This window comes from Poeciliopsis prolifica, unplaced genomic scaffold, assembly GCF_027474105.1.
Source record: "Poeciliopsis prolifica strain line A6 unplaced genomic scaffold, Auburn_PproV2 SCAFFOLD092, whole genome shotgun sequence".
In the NCBI taxonomy this organism is placed as follows: Eukaryota; Metazoa; Chordata; class Actinopteri; order Cyprinodontiformes; family Poeciliidae; genus Poeciliopsis; species Poeciliopsis prolifica.
The window spans coordinates 1,073,221-1,096,987 of NW_026562467.1; the positions used below are offsets into that span (position 1 = coordinate 1,073,221).

General features: G+C 40.4%; 1 long non-coding RNA gene and 1 pseudogene across 1 annotated transcript; both read left to right on the forward strand.

Moving 5' to 3' along the window:
• Positions 1–5,750: 5,750 nt before the first annotated feature.
• LOC129353557 (uncharacterized) lies at positions 5,751–7,500 on the forward strand. Its single transcript, XR_008605032.1, has 3 exons — positions 5,751–5,831; positions 5,942–6,042; positions 7,462–7,500. It is a non-coding gene; the product is annotated as an uncharacterized LOC129353557 (long non-coding RNA).
• A 39-nt stretch (positions 7,501–7,539) lies between these two features.
• Positions 7,540–23,182, forward strand: LOC129353571 (NLR family CARD domain-containing protein 3-like; annotated as a pseudogene).
• Positions 23,183–23,767: the final 585 nt, after the last annotated feature.

The following is a 23,767-nucleotide window of genomic DNA, read 5'->3' on the forward strand; positions in this document are numbered from 1 at the left end:
GTCTACGATTGTGCTGATTAAAATTATATTTTCAACAGGGCTCGTCTCATATTTGGCCGTTAAATGTATTGAACCAATACATAACTGTCCGATAGACGCACCAATAATAAACATCAATACTAAGTTTAACAATAATGGTCAAAATATGACAGGCAATATTAAGGTCAGCTGCACTGTACTGGCGGGAGCAGAAGGACCCCTGAACGCTACAGACCAACGCTGGACGTCACAGTTGCCTAGAGACGGACACTGCGCAGCCGCAGTGAGCTGCTATCAACCCGCGTCTTTTTAAAACGTCCTCTCCCTGAATCCATGTTCGTCGAAGAAAAAACGCCTCAAAAATACAGACGTGAGTAAAAGACGCGTATTATAAGCTGAACATAGAAAGATAAAACAATGTGTCCGTCATGGCGCTGCTGTGTAAACAGACTGAATGGACCAGGAGGAACCGCAGACCCGTCCAGAACCTACAGAACCAGAATCTCTTCATCCTCAACCATCTCCTGAGGCTGATATGGTACAGAACATTTTGCTATGATGGATTCAGTTTATTACTGTGATTTTAGCTTGATTATTATTATCGCTTTATGTTGAGTTTGGATCATTGGCGGAGCCAGAGGGGTGGCCGGGTGGCACTTGCCACCCCCAAACAGACCCCTGGCCACCCCTAGTGCCACCCCACTAGAAATGGTAATTTTTAAATATAATACGTATGATATCAGCAAAGATTTGCCAGGAAAACTGTAATTTCCGACTGTCCCTGAAGGCAGCTCGATGCCCGACGCTGTTCATTGGTTAAACTGACATGTGGTTCCTGCTTGATCCAAAACACATCCGCGGCTTTAGAGTTACACCGGGAGTTTTGCAGGTATTTACGACATTTTACCGCTCAGCAGTAACCGCTGTTACTTTCCTAATGAGAGGCGGCACTTGTCATACATTTCTAAAAAGAAAAAAAAAAAGGTTGTGCCCGCTGCATAGTGCCTCGTTTATTATATTAGCCATGCTAGTGCTGATAGATCGTGTTTAGACAGATTCTTTTAACATATGTTTTAGTGACATGCTGCCCTCTAATGTTTTATATCTCCCAGCTCTTGCTTGAAATGTGTGGTAAGAATATGAGAAAAACCATTAAGTTTATAATGACTGAAATGTAAGTAGGCTATGTCAAATGAAAGCTTTGAATTATAACCTGACTAGTTATATTAATTAATTTTAATTAATATATTTTTAATTTAGTATTATTTTAGCTAGCTACAGAAAACTAAAAACTATAGTTTAATAATAGTTGAAATAGTGTCTCTGCCAAACAGTCATGGAGTCTAAATACCAGGCTCTTATTTTGTGTAGAGCCCAAATGAAGAGAAAAAGGGAATATCTCCCAGTTCTTCTTAAAGAGGCAAAAACCAGGACCAGACAGAACCCTGCAGAACCCTGCAGCAGAGACCAGGACCAGACAGAACCCTGCAGCAGTGACCAGGACCAGACAGAACCCTGCAGCAGTGACCAGGACCAGACAGAACCCTGCAGCAGTGACCAGGACCAGACAGAACCCTGCAGCAGTGACCAAGACCAGACAGAACCCTGCAGGAGTGACCAGGACCAGACAGAACCCTGCAGCAGTGACCAGGACCAGACAGAACCCTGCAGCAGTGACCAGGACCAGACAGAACCCTGCAGCAGTGACCAGGACCAGACAGAACCCTGCAACAGTGACCAGGACCAGACAGAACCCTGCAGTGACCAGGACCAGACAGAACCCTGCAGCAGTGACCAAGACCAGACAGAACCCTGCAGGAGTGACCAGGACCAGACAGATCCCTGCAACAGGGACCAACCTGGAGAATCCAGCCAGGAGACTCCAGGCCCAAGTGGATCACCAGCGGGTTAGAGGCTGATAGAGAGTTATTAAGTAGTAAAATCCAATAAGCCTGATTCTAAAGGTTAGCATGATGCTTTTTGCATTTTTTATTGTGTCTGTTTATGCATTTCCAGTTAAGTTCCAGAGAGAGATGAGGGTGATACAGATTCAGACTCTGGGAGGAAGACAGTGAAGCAGGAGGAAATGGCACTGAACTGCCCCCACCCAGCACAACCTATTGCACACCAGAAGCACCAGTTTATTTTTATTTATTTATTTATGAGAATTTGTTTTTGGTCATATTCTGGGCTCTGAGTTTACATTTACATGTTCACTGTTCCATAGAGCCGTTTAACGTCTTGTTTGGTGATGGCAAATCTTAATTACATAAACCATTTTAATTTGAGTGTGTGTGAGAAAATATTTGTTTCCTTTCGTTCATCATTTGTATATGGACCCTCTGATAAAGCCTTGCTCACCCTTTGGCCACCCCTTGAAAAAAATTCTAGCTCCGCCACTGATTTGGATATTTAATAAATCATAGCATTAGCCAAATGTTGTTTACCAGTTTGGATAACTTGATTTCCAATCAATGAAGAAAAAAACATCCATCCATTTCCCGGTCACCCTTCCCTAACGCGGTCGGGAGTTGCTGGTGCTTCTCCAGCTGCATTCCGGGCGAGAGGCGGGGTCACCCTGGACAAGTCGCCAGTCTGTCGCAGGGCAACACAAAGACAAACAGGGCAAACAACCATGCACACACACACACTCACACCTAGGGAGAATTTGGGAAGGCCGATCAACCTGACAGTCATGTTTTTGGACTGTGGGAGGAAGCCGGAGAACCAGGAGAGATCCCAGCATGCACAGGGAGAACATGCAAACTCCGTGCAGAAAGACCCCGGGCCGGGAATCGAACCCAGGACCTTCTTGCTGCAAGGCAACAGCGCTACCCACTGTGCAACTGTGCAGCCCAAGATAAAAACATACTAAGCAAAAATACACCAGACCTGCAGGCCAGGGGCGGTTCTAGACGGGGGCGAGAGGGGTTCTCACACCAGTGGGCCAACTGGTTCCCAGTGAGATAAATGAAGGCGAAATACTTCTGGGTTCACTTCAGTGTTTTCTAATGTTTTCACTGTCAGTGTTAACAGCCCGCAGAGACTCTGAGCGGAGCTAGCGATGCTAACAGACTTCAGCAGCAGCAGCTTGTTTTACATATAAACTTATTATTAGCAGATTCAGATCTAAACTCAGCATGAGTTTAGATCTGAATCTGCTAATAATTAATTGATCAAAATGATCATTAATTTGATTAATCATTAAATTAGTCTGAAATATTTAAACGTGTGACTACTGGAGGGCGGAGTCTCTGGCAAAAACAAATCTAAAATATTAAATAATCTTTGCTAATATTTTTAAAAGTTTTATTGACTTAAGTTTTATTAATTGTTGTTGAGGTGGTTTTATCCTGCTGGTTGAAGCTTATCACTAATAAATATGTTTTTCTTAATATTTATTGTTTTTCCAGACTTGATTCTCAAACTTACCCGTATTTCTGTAAATATCTTAATAGAAATATTTTCATTCTGTAAAGATATTTCTTGGATCTTGTTAAGAATTAAAGAAGAGGAATAACTTGATTTAGCTCGTTAATTCATTCCTCTGATCCCGGATTCTTGAGCCTCAATATGTGCAGGGAGAAAGAGCAATCATACGACGTCAGACTTCAGATATCCAGAGTTTTATCCAGAGAAAATCAAAGTCAATCTCACCTAGATTATCAAAAAGTCCAAGACATGACAAAACAGAAATAATTGCACGAGTTAAAAGAAAGTAAAGACAGAAAATGCATTTTCCGGAAATTGTGAACTCGGGCAGAAAGCAATTCGAATTCTCTGTTGCAAACGAAAACTTTTATATGACTGTGTCTTTCTCTAAATTTAAATATATGCATTAGGAGGTGTGTTCTTCCCTTTGTGGGTGCTGTCTTAACATTGATTGTATTACCTCTGGGGCCTGTTTAAAACACCCAGATCTTCTCGTACCAGGCTCTTGCCAGGCCTTGATTTATAGCGTGCAGCTGGAGCGTTCTCTGCCTCAAATGATTCCACAAGAAAATAGTTTGTATTTTAAACAAACTCGCACAAAATCTAATGCTAAATAATGACTGTAAGTTTGGATCTAAGAACTAAAGTGTTTTTTTCTTAAATAACTCTTTTTGTAAATATCAGAAATATTTTAAAGTGGTTTTCTAAATCTATTATAATATAAAATGCATGCAAATAGTATGATTACAAAATAATTACTTTAAAACATGTTGTCTTAATACTTAAAGAACATCCCTTATATATATTTAATTCTAGTATGGATAAAATTATTTGTAAAAAGTTTTAAGCTCCTAGTGAACTTTTGAACCACACTAAATAATTTGTTAATTGCCTGGCAGACAGACTCCTTAAATCTATATAGATTTAAGGAGTCCAGGCCTCTTTCTGTAGAATCCTCCCTGTAAAATCTGAGAGTGGCCAGTTGTTTTAGTTTGGATCTTTATCTAAATTTATGTGAACGTAGAGTGTACTTTAACTTACTATGGTATATTTCATATGCATCAAGGCTCTCCTGTGCAGTATTGTGCTAATTTAAAAATCTATTTCAACAATCTTTACAGAATAAAGTGTAATGTTTTTGCAGTTGGTAAGTTTTGATCTGGAGGCTCAGCAGGACGAGCTGGTTAATAACAAAGCATTTTATTTATTTAAGAAACAGATTGTAAACATGCTTGAGTGATATTTCATCCTCATGTAATACGCTTTTTCAGTGACTGTTTTATTTTTAAATGACAAAAACTTTTTTCTTTGTTAATTTATTAAAGCAATTAAAATTAAATTTTAAAAATTCTCATACAGAATTAAGACCATAAATTCACAGTAAAAATATGTTTGGTTCTGTTCCTTGCCATTTTAAAAAACTGTTTCCTGACTTCATTATCCCGTTGTGTTGACAGTTAGGAAGGCGTCTCTTTTTCTTTATATATCAAGCATATGTTTAAGATCCAGCACGTTATGTTGACAACTGAAACCAATGCTAGCCATTTGCAGTGATGTTTCAGAGTTCTATTGAGAACTAAGATGTTTTCTGTTTAATTTTCAGTTTGGTGATGGAAACATTAAATATACAGGTATTTAACAAATACAGGCTTATTCTACTCAAAATGTAGAAATATGAATAATTTAAACATCCTCAGGGGTTTATTAACTCATCTGTTTAGTTCCTGAGCAGAAGGTTGAACGAGGCGTCACTAACCAGACTGATTTTTCTGTGTTTTTCTGTTCAAATCTGCCTCAAATACTCTAAAGTCACTTGTTGTATGGATCCTGGACAGAACACTAAGGGCTTTATTAAAACTGGATTCACAAATTTAATATTTTTCTAAATCTTCTGGAACCAAACCAGTGATTTCTGTGAGGATTTAAGATAAAAAACACACCCTGATAATTAAAACACATCTGGATTATCTGCTTTTGTGATAGGCTGTATGACTCAGGCTTCACCCACTTCAAAATAAGAGCATGAACATAAGCGTCTACCTTTTTACTGCTAGAGCTCAGTGATTTGGTCGGCACGAAGTCTGTGCTTAGTGTCTGATGTTCAGGGGTTCAAGTCCTGCCTCTGGCATGATTTTAATATTTCACACATTGTGCTGAGTCCAACAACGGCTCCTGGTGAGGGACCGGACCAGGAGCAGCCAGGAGACCGACTAGAACTCCAGAAAGAAGTCAGGGTTTTCTCTGTGTTTTATCAGCCTGGCGGGCCACCAGGCTTCACTCCCCTCCTCTGAATTATGACACTTAATTGAATGTTTGTGACAATTTAACCCAAAAACGCAGCAGGCCGCTGAAGGATGACCTTATGACCCCACCACTAGGCTCAGCAGGTGTTTTGGGGGAAACCCTGGATGTGTTTCCAGGTAAGGCAGACACTTCCTGATCCAGTTCTCCATTTTGTGTTTATTAACTAGTGTAACTTTGGAAAAGTGGTATTTTCATTTGTTGCTTCTCTCTGATTTCAACTCTGCAGCTTCAGGACTAAAAACACTCAGAGATTTTCTGTATGAATAATGAAATTACAACAACTGAAGATGGTTTGCAGAGTATCTACTGCTAGTAATCTGTGTGCAGGTGAGATGGCAGGTCAGAACTGTGTCTGACCTTTTGTCTAATTAGAGGTTGTGGTCAGTTTGCTCATCTCAGAATTACATTATGATAATTTGAGCCCAAAAACAAATGCAGCAGCTCAAATTTCTACATTAATCAAACAGAGAACCAACAGAACCAGAACTCAGAATCCAGTTCATTTTGCTTACATGGTAAATATCTGGTGGTTCTTTCCGAATCTCCAGAACCAGATTTGTTGGTTTGGTTCTGTTTAGTCTTTGCTAGTGCGAAGTGATGAACCCATATCTGTCACCATAACCATGATCAATAATAGAAGACAAGTCTGGTAGATTATGCAGTCAGTTGATTGACTAATATATGATCTGAATTTGTAGTTTTGGAGGGTAAGGTTGACTTTGACCTCTGGAAACATTTATCAATATCTTTGAAATGATTCACAAACTTTTGCTATAAGTGCTTGACACTAATTTTATTCTGCAGTTTGGAACAGAAATGTCTTCAGTTATCCAGGGTTGATCAATCATGCTCACTAACGAGCTGTGAGATTTAACGTGTTTAATCGATGAAATCTTTGAAGAGCCCCTGCTGCTTTGTTAGCCTGTCACAGGGCAGGGGAGCCGAGTGGGCGGGCTTTGAGCGCAGAGTGGGGCGGAGTTAAAGCTGCATTACTGTAAACTTTATTCTAGAGGGTAAATATTGACTAAACTTTGACAATCTGCTAAAAATGTTTCTCATGTGGTTCAATAATGTCTTCAAATTTTAAGATACAGCAGAAACAATTTGTCAGAAAGTACAGGTAATTTCTACACTCAATAATTTTCTCCTTATTATATATTACCAATTGGATGGGACACCATAGAAGAGAATTGATTAGTTTAGGCCTCGTTTTACTGACACTGTACCGACCAGCAAGTCCTCTATAGAGCAAAATATTCTGGTGTTAAATGTGAGGCCGTCTGTGTGACAGCTGAACCAAACTAACAATGAACAACAGAGAAACCGTCTGGCAAAGAGAGACAGAAACTCATAAACATCTCATCGCCTACAGCGTTCAGGCTTGTATGCAGCTATTTCAATGCAAAATTTGGTACAACTTAAACCACAGTCCCCAGGCTGAGACCAAAACTTTACAGAACATTATGTTCAGGAATGCATTAGGGACTTCTTTGTGTCAGTAGGAAACGTCTCAACAGGTTTAACAGTCTTTATGCAGACTTTGGTGTCAATTATTAAAACCTCATATTTAATATCTACATGTGTTGCTGTTGGTTGTTAAAGTTCTTAATTTAAATGTAATACTACATTAAATTAAGAAAAACCTAAAGACATTTAAAATAATGTATAAACCGAAATGTGAACTCTTTGTTTTTAAAATTTATTTCCAGGCATCGATGATCAGACAAGATTCTTGTCATTCAACAGGTGAACACACCTCTGCTGTGAGAGGGGCGGAGCCTCAGGTGGGTCCAGTTCAAGTTCTGGAGAGTCATCATCTCCCAGCTCCAACTCGATTTGTGTGAACAGAAGGAGAAGCAAGGATCTGATCAGGTGAGTTTTAACTCCACATTCTTCTGGTTTTCAGTCCTGACTGGGTTTTTCTCTCTGGACAGAACCAGAACTGGACCTGGTTCTGGTTCTGGTTATGTTGCAGAGTTGCATCACCTGGTTTCAATCAGGAACTCTGATTTTCTTTGAGTCTCATAACCCAGACAACAAGCTGAGTGTGCTCCCAGTTTGATAGTCAAACTGGTACCAGTAGGTTCTGAGTGTTTGTGGCCCGGCTGAGATATCTGACTTCCTGGTCGGTGGATGAAGTATCTCTGCATGTCTGATCTTGTCTCAGGATTCAGATGTACAGAGCAACAGTTCATGCTCTTATTTCTAGCCATCAGTCAGATCTGTGCAAAGTTGGTCCGTCTGAAGGAAACAGATGTTCGACCTGAAGTCTTTATTCCTCCTGGATAGTCATGTTGAGCCGGAACAATTTATAAAGTTACCTTTGAAATGAATTACAAAAAACATCTAGACCCAACAGCAGAATCAAACTTCAATCAAATCAATCAGTTTGTGTTTTGTGTCTCATGCAAGCTTTGCTGTAATTCTGTTTCTTTTTGTGTTTAATCATAAGAAATCAGTCAGGCACAGAGAGTGTTGCCCCGTTATGAAACAGGAACATAACTTCCTGAAAAACGAGGAAGAAAGTTTCCAGTATGCATATTTATAAAAAATAGATGAGACTATTCCTTATTTCAATGAAGGAAAGTTTTAAAGAACAAAGTCTAAACACATTGAATAAGACCCAAAGCAAAATACTCAATTAGTAATGTAACGGATTGTAAATTATTGTAAAATGAAATGTCTAAATTATTTGTAGTTTATTTAAATTAAATTTTAAATGAATTTCTAATAAGACTGTTGCAGATTGTTTATGTATGTTTGTCTGTTTTGGTTTGCATTGTTGGTGATTTATTTGGCTTAATGGTATTTGTGATGTTTTGGGACTTTTTGTTTAATACGTACCTCACGGGCTGCCGTAGAGAAAGAGGGCAGGGCCTATGAAACTGGGGAATTGCAGTGAACCAAATGAACTGTCAAACGTTGGACTGAGAAATGGCGTTCCCCAGTAAAGGCAGCGAGGTACAATTATGTTTGTTGTTGTATTGTCGATTTGTGTTTTGTATTTTAATATTTGTATTTGTTTAGTTTTCACGATGATGATGATGATGATGATGTGTAAGAATAAACAGCTGCAACTTTGGTTTCAAATAATTAGAATAATTAATAATTTCTGGTTTATTTTCAGGAGAAAACAGAAAACTAGAACAGACAACTCAAATAATGATTGTAATAAGAATAAGTAGTAAGTTAAAGCTTCCTTCATCTATCAGTGCCGTGAGCCTCATCTTACCGAAACACTTCCTTCTTCATCAAGCCGGTTCAAAGGTTCCTGTTTGGTTGATGATTTCTGGAACTGACTGAAGCTGTTCTGACCCTCGCATAATTGCTTTACTCATAAAATATTTAGCATAAAGAAAATCTAAAAGAAGTTGTGGACATTCCATTGATGAGTCACCTCAAAGCTCGTTGATATTTGTAAAATAGCTCCAATGTTTGATTCTAGAGAGAAAAAGGTGCAAATCGTTTTATAGGTTGTTTTAGTCCAAAAGTTAAAAAGACATCCTTGGGACTCGCCAGAACCACTAACACCAACCTGGTTCAGTAACAAGAGCAGGTTGTAGTAAAGAGCGACTGTTACAGATGTCTGTGTGAAACTAGTGGGCTGCAGGGGGAACGGTGGGGCGTCTGGATGGAGCTTGGCTGAAACCAGGAGAGTCTTTCTCAGTTTTGAGCAGGGTAATACCTGGCAGACTTAGGAAATTCAACGTACTATTAGTGCGTCTCACTCTCAGAAGAAGTAGAGACAAGGAGGGAAGTGGTGAGGGTAGACTTGTAGCAGCAACGCCGAGGCAGATGCTTCAGCAAAACCAGTCAGAACTTGGTTTGTTTCAACATGATGAAACTCTGTCAGTCCAGATTCGTCACCCATCTGTGTCTTTATTTCTGCTGCTTCTCATCATCACTCTGAAGAAGACGGCAGAGACGTGAGGAAAGCTTCAGAAGCAGCTGGAACTCGGTCACCTGAAAGCTAAACACCTGATCAGGAGTCCAGACGCATTTCTGGAGGACCTTTAATCAGCTGATGCAACACAAAACTGTCCAATGGCAACAAACAGAATTTAAAGATGTTTTCATTTCAGCCTGTAGGAAATCTGATCCTACAATGACTGACAGTCGGATTCGATTCTTAACAGGAACATAGAAAAATTTGGTAAGGTCCATTATTCTTTAGATTCCATTCAGTCTTCCAAAAATACAAATAAATTAATTATGAAATAAAGCCTGAAACATAATAAATCCTTCATGTTTTCCAGATAAAAGATGGCGCAGCAGCAGGAAGTCCAGCAGGAGTGATCAAAATGAACATCATAAAGAAACAAACTGACCAATCACAGCCTCTGTGGCTGTCATGTGATGAACCACAGTCTCAGTGTGTATGTATTGTGTTCATGCTTCCTGTTCAGTGACGCTCTAACAGAAACATTGTGAGTTTCTGTGAAACCTGAAGGTAAAAACTGAACTCAGAACTAAAATGAACCGATGTGAAGAACAGGCCAGCAGCTCTGATGCTTCAGCAATATTTACTCTATCCACTAATTAATTTATCCAGTGTTCACATAATTTATTATCGATTTATTATCTCAGATGGAAAGACTGAGATAATACATTATCAGTCTTAAAGAAGGAGCCATGCGCTAACTGTACCAGTGCAACTGCAGTCAAGCTGCCCGCTTTGTGAATGCACCTTAATGGACAGAAATCATCTCCATTTTGTATATGTACAACTTATACACATAATATATATATTATACATATAATATCCACTTTCCCCACTAAAAGACTCTCTGACACGGCGTCTGTCTTTAAATCCCGGCTGAACGCTCTGCTGTTCAAACAGACATTTGCACAAACAAGGACATTGTCATGGTTATTGCTTCATGTGGTGGCAGAGTTCTGAGTATTTATATAATATATATTTATGGGTGGCGACAGGGCAGCCCAACAGCTGAACTCTATAAATTGGGATGTATAAAGGAAAGGTGTGCGGCTACATGCATGTGCATAGCTTTATCAGTCAATATTTTCATTACAATATTCAATAATAATAGTGCAGCTTTATATTTAGAAGGTGTTTCTTTTATTGTTCTTCCTGCAGTCAGGAAACAAAGTGATGAACCAGAAGCTTCATTTGTTCTCATGTAGACAGAATCAGTGGTCGTCACTCTGATATGAGGCAGAAACACAACAGCAGGTTCAGACCTGAGGAGCTGATCAACACACTGAGGGGAATCTCTGGATGGAGCAGCATGAATAGTTGATCTTCATCATGTTTTTTTCTAATTTCTGCCTGCAGAGGAAAACCTTTTCAAAGTTCGCAGTGAGTTTGTGAAGAGAGTTTCTGAGGAAATCCTGATTCAGCTCCTCGATGACCTGGAAACAGACGGTGTCTTTAATCTTTCGGAAAGACGGGCAATACTTGAAGGGAACCAAATAACAGCAAACAAGGCCCGGGAGACCATTGACGCTGTGAGGATGAAAGGACAGAGAGCCAGTGAAATAATGATCCAGCATCTTCACAAGATAGATCCTACCCTGTCCAAGCAGCTGGGGGTTTCCCCTGCTAAAGGTGAACAAACACTTCATTAAAGCTACTTTTGTAGCTCAACCGCTACTGTCTTTGCTTCAAATCTGAGCCTCTCTGTTTACTTCACACAGGTAAACTTAACAAATTCACAGCCTCAGAATAAACCACTTCATGCTCATGGAACATTTCCTGTTCAGATCCCATCTTCAAAAACTGGTCTCTGATGTTTGGTGGCATCTTGTGGCGTTTAGCATGTTTAGCATTGTTCCTCAGAGCAGTGGAACATGCATCTGTATATCAGGACTGATACACAGTGAGAGACATTATCACGTCGTACCACTGAATATGAATACAGCAGCAAATACACAAGAAAATAATAAAAATTATTATTTTCTTGATTAAAAATGAACAAATTAACCAGAATTTTTTCTCCTGATGTTGAGCAACGTCCAGTCACTTTCTACCTGAACCTTGACATGATGAGACAACATGAGTCTGAGTCACCATGATGACAGACCAGAACAATGTGACCTGGACTCAGTTGGAAATCTCTGAACGTTCATTGAAGTGAGGTGGTCCACAGAAACTCTTCTCTGTGATCATTTCAATGACATCAAAGTGACACAAAGGCTCTGTGTATTCAACTACCCCGGCATGGTGATATGCTGAAATGTCCCCAAACAGAGCACCAATCAGTCCGTTCAAAAGTCTCACATTTTCTCCCTCCTCACAGACTGAAGTTGGATTAGAGCATTTTTTTTATGAATTTATTGATTTTACTTATTCATGAAAGTTTTTATGCAAATCAAAAATAATTGAATTCTCTATATTTAGCTGAATTGTGTCTTTTTTTCAGATTTTTATTTTCAGTGTCAACAGCAGCTTAAAAAGTTTGTGAAAAGGACTTTCCAAAGTCTTTGTGAAGGCATCGCTGAACATGGAAATGAAACCCTACTGAACCAGATCTACACAGAGCTCCACATCACAAAGGGGTTAACTACAGGGGTCAATGATGAACATGAGTTCAGACAGATTGAAACAGCATGCAGGAAACAAGAAACAGTCAGACGAGAAGACATCTTTAAAGTCCCACCTGGAAGTGATCAACCAATCAGGACAGTGATGACCATGGGCGTGGCTGGCATTGGGAAAACACTGTTAACACAGAAGTTCACTCTGGACTGGGCTGAAGGCAAAACCAACCAGAACATTGATTTCATATTTCCATTCACCTTCAGAGAGCTGAATAACTAGAAAGAAGAAAAGTTCAGCTTGGTGGAACTGATTCATTACCACTTTGAAGATATTAGAGATGCAGGAATCCGCAGCTTTAAAAAGGTCCAGGTTCTGTTCATCTTTGATGGTCTGGATGAAAGTCGACTTTGTCTGGATTTCTACAACACAATAATATTAACTGACCCTGAAAAGTCAGCCTCTCTGGATGTTCTGCTGACAAACCTCATCAGGGGGAATCTGCTTCCCTCTGCTCTCCTCTGGATAACCACACGACCTGCAGCAGCCAATCAGATCCCTCCTCAGTGTGTCGGCATGGTGACAGAGGTCAGAAGGTTCACTGACCCCCAGAAGGAGGAATACTTCAGGAAGAGATTCAGAGATGATGAAGAGAAGGCCAGCAGGATCATATCCCACATCCAGAAATCCAAAAGTCTCCACATCATGTGTCACATCCCCGTCTTCTGCTGGATCACTGCTAAAGTTCTGGAGGATGTGATGAAGACCAGAGAGAGAGAGAAACTACCCAAGACTCTGACTGAGATGTACATAAAGTTCCTGCTGGTTCAACTCAAAATCAAGGAGGAAAAGTATGATGGAGGAAAAAAGAGCAAATCTATCTGGAGTCCAGAGAACAGGAAGCTGATTGAGTCTCTAGGAAAACTGGCTTTTGATCAGCTGCTGAAGGGAAACCTGATCTTCTATGACAAAGACCTCAAACGGTGCGGCATCAAGATCAAGGATGCTTCGCTGTTCTCAGGAGTTTTCACTGAGATGTTTAGAAAGGAGAGAGGAGTGCGCAACAAATCCGTCTACTCCTTTGTTCATCTGAGCATCCAGGAGTTTCTGGCTGCAGTCTACATGCTCCACTGCTTCACCACATGGAGGAAAACAAAAGTCATCAAGATGTTCCTGGGAAAATATTATTTTTCATTTTCTTTGGATGAGTTTATGAAGAAAGCCATGGAGAAATCCCTCAGCAGTGAAAACGGCCACCAGGACCTGTTTGTCCGCTTCCTTCATGGTCTCACTGTGGAGTCCAACCAGAGTACCTTAGGAGGCCTGCTGGGTCAGAGAAAGACCAGACCAGAAACCATCCAGAGAATCATCACCAACCTGAAGGAGATGAACACTGATAGAATCTCTGCTGCCAGAAGCATCAACATCTTCTACTGTCTGGTGGAGATGAACGACGTCTCATTTTATCAGGAGATCCAACGGCTGCTGGATTCAGGGAAGGAGCTCTCAGAGTCTGACTGTTCAGCTCTGGCCTTCATGCTGCAGATGTCAGAGGTTCTGGATGAGTTGGACCTGGAGAAGTACAACACATCAGAATCAGGACGACTGAGACTGGTTCCAGCTGTGAGGAACTGCAGAAAGGCTCGGTGAGTCCAGATGTTTTCATTGTGTGATGCTGATTCAGCTCTATTGTCCTCCTGTTTCTTCTTCTGTCTTCAAGTTGATTCTGGATGGTTTTGGCCTTTAACTACATCTGCAGCCTTTGTTGAAGCTGCAGCTGTCCTCCAGGAAGACCTGCAGAGACATGAGCTTCAACTCTGGAGACATCCAGCCTCTTCTAGTGACTGGAGAACTTTCACTGCTTCACCATGAAATGCTGCTGGACCCAAACGCTCCGTCTCCTCCAGGGGTTTTGCTCTTCAGCTCTTTAGGAGTTTAGCAACAATTTCTCCTGACATCCAAACCTTTGTTCCTCTGAGACAATGGACAGACCACTGCAGAGACATGTGTCCCTCTTCCAACCAGTTTGTCCCAGTTCCTCTCAGATCGACAGTCTGAGAGGACGGTTCTGACCCGAAGGAGCAGCAGGACCGGTTCTGCTGCTGCTCTGCAGGACGACCAGAACAACGTGAAGCTTTTAGCTGCAGCAGGTTGACGACTGTCCACTTTCTACTTTGTTAAAGCATCAAATCCAGCAGATGAACGGAGACAGAACTGGAGCATCATGTGTTTGTTCTGCTCCCAGTTTCCTCTGTGGCAGCATTTAATAACCTGCTGCTGGGAAACATGTTTCTATACAATATATTACTATTATTCATGATGATGCAGCAGATAGTGGCTCAACAAACCCAGAGATGCCAGAGGTCCACAGCAGCTGGACTTCCTGTTCTGCTCACTTCATTTATAACTCACTTCCTGCTTGATCTAAACGGTCTAGTCCAAGTCAGAGCTGTGAGCAGTTCCTCCTCCTCTCCATCATCTCCAGTCGTTTCCTTCATTCAGCTCAGTCAGCCTCTTCATCAGCTGCTGCAGAGAAACTGAACTTTCCTTCACTGATGATAGAAGATCTTCAACATCTGACTGCAGCTGAAGGTCTGAGGACATGAAGCCAGAACCAGAACCAGAACCAGAACCTGGACCAGAACCAGAACCAGAACCTGGACCAGAACCAGAACCAGAACCTGGACCAGAACCAGAACCTGGACTTTAACCAGAACCAGAACCTGAACCAGAACCAGAACCTGGACCAGAACCAGAACCTGGACTCTAACCAGGAACTGCTGCATCGATTCTCTGTGGGGTCAAACTCAGTAGATATTGATCAGATGATGATCAGATGATGACATCACTGTTATCATATTTTAGTCTGTTAATGATCCAGATTGATTTCATCAGAACTGAATTTATTTCTTCTCTAATCACAGACTTGGTGGCTGTTGGATCCAAAAGGCTGAATGTGAAGTTTTGGCCTCGGCTCTGAAGTCCAACCCAGATCTGACTGAACTGGAGATAAATCTGATCTACATAGAAAAAGCTGGAGAATCTGATATGGAGCATCTGGTTGAGATCCTGGAGAATTCAGTCAGTAAAGTGAAGAAACTGAGGTTTGTTTTCTCTATTTATCTAATTAATAATTCTATTCTAATATTTGTTTTAAACAGAAAATATATTGGAGCCTTTTACCTAATAAATGAAGTTTTTTGTTGTTTAACTTTGTTTTTCAGTTTTTCTCTTTAAAATGTTTTTGATGAACAAAATGAGTAAAATAATTGAAATGCTGTGAATGAATGATGGAGATGTTTCAGTTTGGTAAAGATTCAGATGCTTTTATTTCTGATTCTTTACATCAGAATGAAATGTTTCCTCCAGAGCCACAAACACTGACGAGTTCAAATCCTCATTAATGAACGTCTAAGAAACCACTGATTGTAGAAAAGCAAATCTAGATGCAATGAATGAAAGTGAGGTTTGCAGCAGCAGCAGGTTCCTCAGCTTTGTCCTGAGGCTGTGGTTCTGTTGGGCCGGGTCAGAGAGGAACCGTCTCCTGAGGAAATAATGGCCTCCATTGGCTTTCAGCAGCTTTAATAGGAACCCAAAGGCCATTAATGAATGAGTGGTTCTGATCCAGTTACCAAGTCGGGTCTGATGATCAGGAACCAGCAGAACTAGCCTTCAGTTTGTGTAGGTTATTGTTCCAAGAGCAGCAGCTGGATGGGCTGAGCTGTTACAGAGACTGAAGGAGAGAATCTGAGCTGTGTTCTCAATCAGCAAACACTGAACAGACATCAGCCCGACCCGACCGACCCGACCGACCCGACCCGACCCGGCAGTCTGGCTTCAAAGCACGACTGATTGTTTTTGCATTAGCGGGTACCATCCCGCTGCCTGGAACCCCAGGAGCTGCGGGTCCAACCGGCCGGCCAGACCGGGCTGGTTTGGCGTTGGCCGTTGATTGGTGCATTGGTCTTCAGGTTCTGGTTCTGGTTCTGCTCTGCATCCCCAGAACCAGAACCAAGAGAGGAGAAGCAGCTTTCAGCATCTATGCACCAAAACTTTGGAACAAACTTCCAGACAACTGTAAAACAGCAGAAAACCTGACTTCTTTTAAATATCAATTAAAAACGCACCTGTTTAGAACTGTTTTTGTTTTTTGTAATATGTAACAATGTATTGTTTATTATATGTTGCATGACTTTGTGTTCTTGTGTTTATGATGTAAAGCACTTTGAAATGCCTTGCTGCTGAAATGTGCTATACAAATAAAATTTGATTGATTGATTGATTGGCTGGGGGCGGGGCCGAGTCGTTTTCCACATCTGTAGGTTAGATAAACGTCTGTCATTTTAACATGTGGCGTCAAAAAGATTCCGTCATAATTTATTGTTAACCGTAAGTTTTTAAATGATAATGACAGAATATTCAATTCATTTTCTTTTGGTTAAAATAATTTTAAACAAGCTGAACGAATGATCCCCATTACGTCACCATATTAAATAGATAATATGAAAAAAACGTAGACTGACTGGTCCCAGTAACAGTCTGGATATAAATAATTAAATTGAACATTTGCATCTAAATTCTGAGCCATTTTCTGTGGTTTCCTGAATGAATGTCTCCACTTCCTGGTCTGCATCAGTTGTTCTCCTACATTGGGATTACAATCACCTCTTTCGCAAAATATGTTCACAGTAAATGTAAATAACATTTCTCCAATTGAAGAATCCCACAAACCGCAGCGGTAGTCCAGCTCAGAGATCACTCTGCAATGAGGTTTATTTATTTTTGTTAATCTTGTGAAGATGTGGAAAATGATTCCCTCAGCTAAGAAGCTGGATGCAGAATGTGGTGGATGGTGTTCCCCACTCTGCACACCGTTGATTGGTGGGCGGGGCAGACGCTGCGGGGTGGGCGTGGCTTCGCTTCGGCTGCCTGAGTGGCCTGTGTGTTGATGGCTCACCTGAGACTCTCAGTACCATTTGTACCATCTGTGGTTGGGATCGCGACTGAGATCGCGGCTGGTGTGCTGCTATACCAGTCTTGCGTTTCTGCTGGAGGTTTTTGCGGTTTCCACCAGGGGCGGATCTAGGCCTGTTTTAGGGCTGCTTTAATATACTTCCGGGTCAGTTCGCTGCATTTCCGCATGTGAGACCGCATTCCTGGTGTAGTCCTGAGAAGTGCTGCTGCCAGTGTTCAGTTGATGACAGAAAGTAAGTTGTTTATTCTGGATTCAGTGTGTTGCATGTGTGTGAACCTCTGCAGGGCCGGGATGTGATGTTTGACTTGAATCTGCTCAGCCTTCGCAGGTTGACCTGAAATCCCGTTATTTGTAACTGCATGTCGGCTGCATCTGTTGTTGCTTTCTGTTGTCTTACTGCGGGATTTTATCTGGCCGCATGATGGCGCCAAAGTGCCTCTTATGTTACGTAGGACTGGTTGAGACTGATGATGTCATCTTTACGTCAGTTGAATTATTTGTGTATTTTGTGGACTTATATAACATATGGATGGTTGAGTTTCCTATTAGATATTTTTGTCTGAGTTTGTATTAGTTGGGCCTCTATTGCTATAATATTTTAGTTTAATATCAATTTGTGTTTTTTGCCGACTGCTGGCAACAATGAGCATCAAGACAAAATAAACCAGCTCACATGTACAGTTTCAGTCTCATGTATCCTGACTGATTCGCCATCTTGTTTGCTGCAAATACCCAAGAACCCAATCTACATGAACAGCTTTCCTTCACTGAATTCTTTAGACATACAAACGACAGCCACAAAACGGACATTTTATTAAAAACTAAACAAAATCACGTTATTGCCGTCTAACCTTTACTAATAATGAAATCCATGACTTTTCTTGTTTGCTGCTCCATTTGAGAATCATCAAACTGTCTCAAAGCAAACCTTAGTCTAATAAACACTTTATAGTACAAACCACAGGCTGAAAATAGCAATCTAAATTATATATTTTTATTATGTATATAATATTATAATGTATATATATATTATGTTTCCATGATGACAGCTGAGGCTCCCCTGACCAGGGCCATGTGACCAACAGGACCGTGTCGAACAGAACCGGACCGGCTGTGCTTCTTCTGTGAAGAAGAAACTCTGCAGGCTTATCTTTAAATCACAACACAATTTATTAACATAACAGCTCACATCTTTTATTCTTTATTCAGATTGTGGGACTGCAGTTTCTCAGAGACCAGCTGGACGTCTCTGTTCTCAGCTCTGAAGTCCAACCCGACCCGTCTGACAGAACTGGACCTGATCGGAACCAACCTGGAAGATTCTGGACTGAAGGATCTCTGTGGTTTTCTACAGACTGAAGGCTGCAGACTGGAGACATTGATGTATGTAATGATATAATTATTGATATTTCTGTGAATAATTCTATATAATTGATCATCAATCAAAGTTCATTTCTTCTGATCTAATCAATATTTTCTGAGTTTGTTCCTGGATCCAGAGTTTAATTTAGTTTCTCTGTGTAACTGAGTTGGACCTGCTGATCTGAGGTCAGAACAGGACAGCATTCGGACCCCAGTGTGTAGAAATCCCCCTCAGGTCAAGCAGGTCAAAGGTCATCCAGTCTAGAAAAGTGAATTCCTGGAATCTGACAGGAACAAATCAATAATCAATGATTGATGCTTCAACACTTTGATCAGAACCTGGAATGATTTTAATGACTGAAATCCTCCAACACATCATGACCCAGTACCAGGTTCTGGTTCTGGTTCTGAAGTCAGCAGGTCTTTATTGGAGCAGCAGCTTGTTGGCATTAATATTCATGAGAATCTTTAACTGGTTCTGTTGGACTGGTTAACCTGCATCCTGTTGGTTCACATCTTTTATTCTTTATTCAGGTTGATTGACTGCAGTTTGTCAAAGATCAGCTGTTATTATTTGGCCTCAGTTCTGAAGTCCAACCCGACCCGTCTGACAGAACTGGACCTGTATGGAAACAACCTGAAGGAATCAGATGTTCAGCAGCTCAAGGATCTTGTAGAGACTTTATGGTAAGTAAATGTTTGCAGTGAGTCCAGCTGCTGTCAGCATATTGAACTAAACCCAGTCAGCATCAGAGCAAAGATCCAGTGTTCCCAGTAAAGCTGCAGCTTCTCAGTGGGAGGAGAATGGTTCAGGCTTCCTGATTGGACACAGCAATCAGCCAATCAGAGGAACAGCAGCTTGCTGTGTTGTTGCTGTGTCCATGTCTCCAGGACGTCCAGCTGGACTCCAGCGTCCAACATGTCTAGAGACAGTGGTCCTCATTCATCAAACAGCAGCAGATCTGATCTCAGACCTGCTTGTTCTCTCAGTTCAACAGGAAACAACTGATCAGGTTCTGATCAGCTCTGAGATCAGTCTGACTGGAAACCATCGACTGGACGTGCTGCGTCACTGACTGCTGCTGGAGACACTCAGTGATCTGCTCTCCTTCCTTCTTCTCTGTGCAGGAGGAGGACCGTCAGACCTCTGTGAAAAAGAGAACGGTCTCTGAAGCTGCAGGGGTTTCAGTCTGAAGAGATTCTGACCCGGTCCAAAGTGCAGCCAACACTCCGACGAGGATGTGTGGATTCAGTCCGTGTGAACATCGAGTGTTCAGAATTAGAATGCTCTGGCTTGTAAACATACGAGCCAGAACTCATAAATAAAATGTACTAATATTCAAGTTAACAGTCTGCGTTTGAAAAATAGACACAATGTTTTACCGTCTCTAATGCAGCTACAGGTTAGCTTAGCATAAAGATGAGCTAATAACAAAGATCAAGTTCTGGACAAACATATAGAAAAACTGGAGAAAAAGACCTGATGCACAACTACAATGTAATTTTTAAGAGAAACTATAAATGTTGTGACTAAAAATGTTACAAACTTTCATTTTAAACTCCTGACATCAGTTTTGTTTCCCAGTAGAAGAAAACAATTGTTTAAATATCATGTTAATATCTCTAAGGAAAATAAGAACCAAATAGATTTGTAATCCAGTCACACAAAAAAGATTTTAATTTCATAATTATTTATGAAGTTTTCCCCATAATGACTTTCTGCAAAAGAAATTCAAAATAAATATAAATTTCTGTGTTTTGTGACAAAACAACTGCAACGTCATTAATGTTCTAGGAAGATTTTCACAAGTGGATATTACACAAGAAATCTATTCCATCTTTAAGTTTAATATGATAATTTAAATTATGACATTAACAATTTAATCCTAAATTTTATTCACAAATACTGATTTCTAAAAATCACGTGCATTTGAAAGTCAAAATTGAATTTATGGAAATATGGAAAAACAAAACATTGCCATAAATCCTTCTTTTAACTAAAAATGTCACATGCAGCAATGAATTATGGGTAAACCAGTTTACCCAGTTCTAAACTGGATGTCCGACTGATTAATTTACAGAAACATCCAACATTTTATCTGAAAAAAAAAAAGATTTTACATAATTTTATCTTTTTATAGTCACTATAAATATTAAATATTTCTGTTTTGGTGGTTCAGTTTTTAACTCTATTTCATGTTTTACTTTGAGTTTACATTCAGATCAACAAAGAAATAAAATATATTTTAAACTTTTTACCTTTGGCTGCTTTATTTAATAAAAACAGAAACGTCATGTTCAGCTGATCTGATCGTTTTCAGTTTCTAATTAAGGCAAAAGTTTGTTTTTGCGTTATTCAGATTGAAGATAAATGGCTAATAGCTAATAGCTAACAGAAGCCCGGCTGAGGTCAGTGTGTCGTCATGGCTACGGCGCTTCCAGAATGGGTTGATGTGATTGGCTGAAACAAGGAAGCTATCTTATTGGTTGCTGATCAACCAATCAGATATATATTTATAGAAAAAAAAAATTCTATAAAAAATTATTTTTTTCATAGAAAAAAAACGTCTGGTGAAGACGTCGGCCGGACACGACGGGCGTCTGCTTGGCGCTCGGACCAGGAAGACGTTTCCATGTGCGGCGTTTGGAAGCCGACGACGGAGAGTCATGCAAGAAGAACGAGAATCATCTCATCATATTCACACAGCGTCCTGCCAGAGCCGGCCCCAGGCATGTGCAAGTTCAGCGACTGATTAGCAGTAGAACAATCCAGTGAACTAAATGAAACCTGGACGTGTGGCTCTTACTGATTTGTGGAAAATGAAGAAGAAAAACTCAAAATCTCTCATGTTCGTTTTTCTCGCTCGACGCTACACAGACCCGCTGTCATAGCAACCGACTGTCAACAATGCCAGAAAAGAATCAAACCCAAAAACACTCAAACATTTCCCACACAGAGAACAGACCATTCAGTTCATTCCAGATTTTTAGACTTGATGTTTATGTTGCGATTATTGATCAGTGATTGATCTGATCTACAGCAGTAGCTAAATGTAACAGCGGCGGTAGATTAGCTTAGATTAGCTCATTTAAACACCGACTACCGCGGTGCTGCGGCGGCACAGGGATTAGCCACATAAGGAGGCCTTAGTGCTCGACGCGGCGGTCACAGGTTCAATTCCCGGCCTGGTGACCTTTGCCCCACGTCTTCCCTTTCTCTCATTACCCACTTTACTGTCAATCAATATCAAATAAAAGCCACTAGAGCCAATAAACTTAACTAAAACTAAAACATCGACTCTGCTGATGCTCTATCACCTTTTTTGTTGTAACTGAACCAAAACAGAATCTGCAGCACATCTGCATGTTGAGGTTGTCAAAGTCAAGCTAGCATAGCTGACCTTGCTCCCTCATCACTTTTTCTTCAGACTTAATACTTTTTCCTGATCTTATGTTGTTGTTATAAGGTTACAAACTACTGCATCCCTTTATGTTACACATCAATATGACAACTAGACAGCTCAAACCAACGGGAATCTCCAAACTGCTAAGTTTATCAGCCGATGTTTCTTTGGAATAGTTAAATTAATATGGCGCTCATAGAACTCAAAATTCCTACGTTTTGGGGGTTTTGAAGTCGACACCATGATAACAGCAGAACGGCAGCAGCTCTGAAAACACATTTCAGTTCAATAATGTCTGGAGGAGATTTGGTTTGTTATTCAATGTTATTTGACTCAAAGGGACTGAATAAGATGCATGCCACACTTTTCAGGTTTTGTCCATGTTCCTCCTGTTTTAAAACATCTCAGATCCTTAAAGCATTAAAACAGAGGATATGTCACTTCAGACCAAACAGAAAAAATGTTTTTACTGAAAAACAAGAACCTTGTCGTCTCATTGTTAAAGGAAGGAAGTTAAAAAGTTCTGATCTTTACAGCAGCTGACCTGCCTGGTCAGCTGCTGTAAAGCTTTAGTTTTAATTAACTTTGTTTTTATTTCTGGTGAGAAAAAGGAAAAGAAAATGTTGCATGTTGGAGAACTTCTGCTGGTTCTGATTCCTTGTTTTCTAGATTTTCTGGTTGATTCGTTTCTTTTTCTCTGGTTCTGGATGCTGAGCCGTTATTACTGTTGGAGAAATTGTGATATTATTAATCAATTATTTGTTATTCTCATTAATCTTTGTAATGTATCTTTATTTTATGCTTTCCTTTAAGTTAATCTCATTATAGAATTAAGAATGTTTCTTGTATTGTTGATTTACTCTGATTCTTTTCTCAGAAGGCCTCACTGACAGAGAGCAGAAACAAAATCTTCCTGCAGGTTTACCTCTTGGTGAAGAGCTCTGCTTCGGTTGAGTTGCTGGCCTCCAATAAAGCCATCATTGCTAAGATCACTACATATTTTATTAATCTTTGTAGGACATTATCTAGTGCAGAATGATTGTGTGTTAGTTAGTGAATAACATTTGACGCTGTAGCTGTTTGCCCCTCCCTTTAGAGCTACAGTGTCCTTGTGATTAGGGATCCTGAAAACAATAAAATAGAGGAGCAGACAGAATGTGCTTCAGAACGGTAGGAGATTGTAACTGAAGCACATCTCTGTCCGTTCTCCTCGCCAGTGAAAAAGAATCGAACTCTTTTGTCTTTTCTGTCTTTGTTAATGTATGTTCAACAGGTCTTAACCTTAACAATTACAGTTGGAAAGCAAGGCCTTCCAACTGTTATAATGTGTAACCACGGCAACATGGTGTTGTCAGCATCTCCTGAACTTTGACCCTAAATATGAGACTAGTTGGACAGGAAGCTGCAGCGAGAACAGGAAGTTGGAACATTTCCATCATCGATGATAAAGGATGGAATCCCCAACATCTCCTCTGAAGATAAGAAAAAGCTACAAGCTTTAATTTACTTGATTATTCAGATTTACTGCTCATATATTTTTGAGTTGAGGTGTGAATATTTTTATCTTTCTGCTGTGAAGGAGAAAATAAAAAATCTTTTTCTAGAGGTTGTGGCTGTGATTTAAATCTAAAATGTTCCTGCAGGTTTTCCTCAGTAATGGCAACATTAAGCAAATCATTGGGAGCTGCTGGTGCAGATCGCTGCTACTGTTCGCATGCAAACGCAAAACTTTATGCAAAAACAGGCTGAAGGTCAGAAGAGCAACGACAAGTTTTAACAAATCATGGAGGAAAAAAAACTCAGATTCAAATT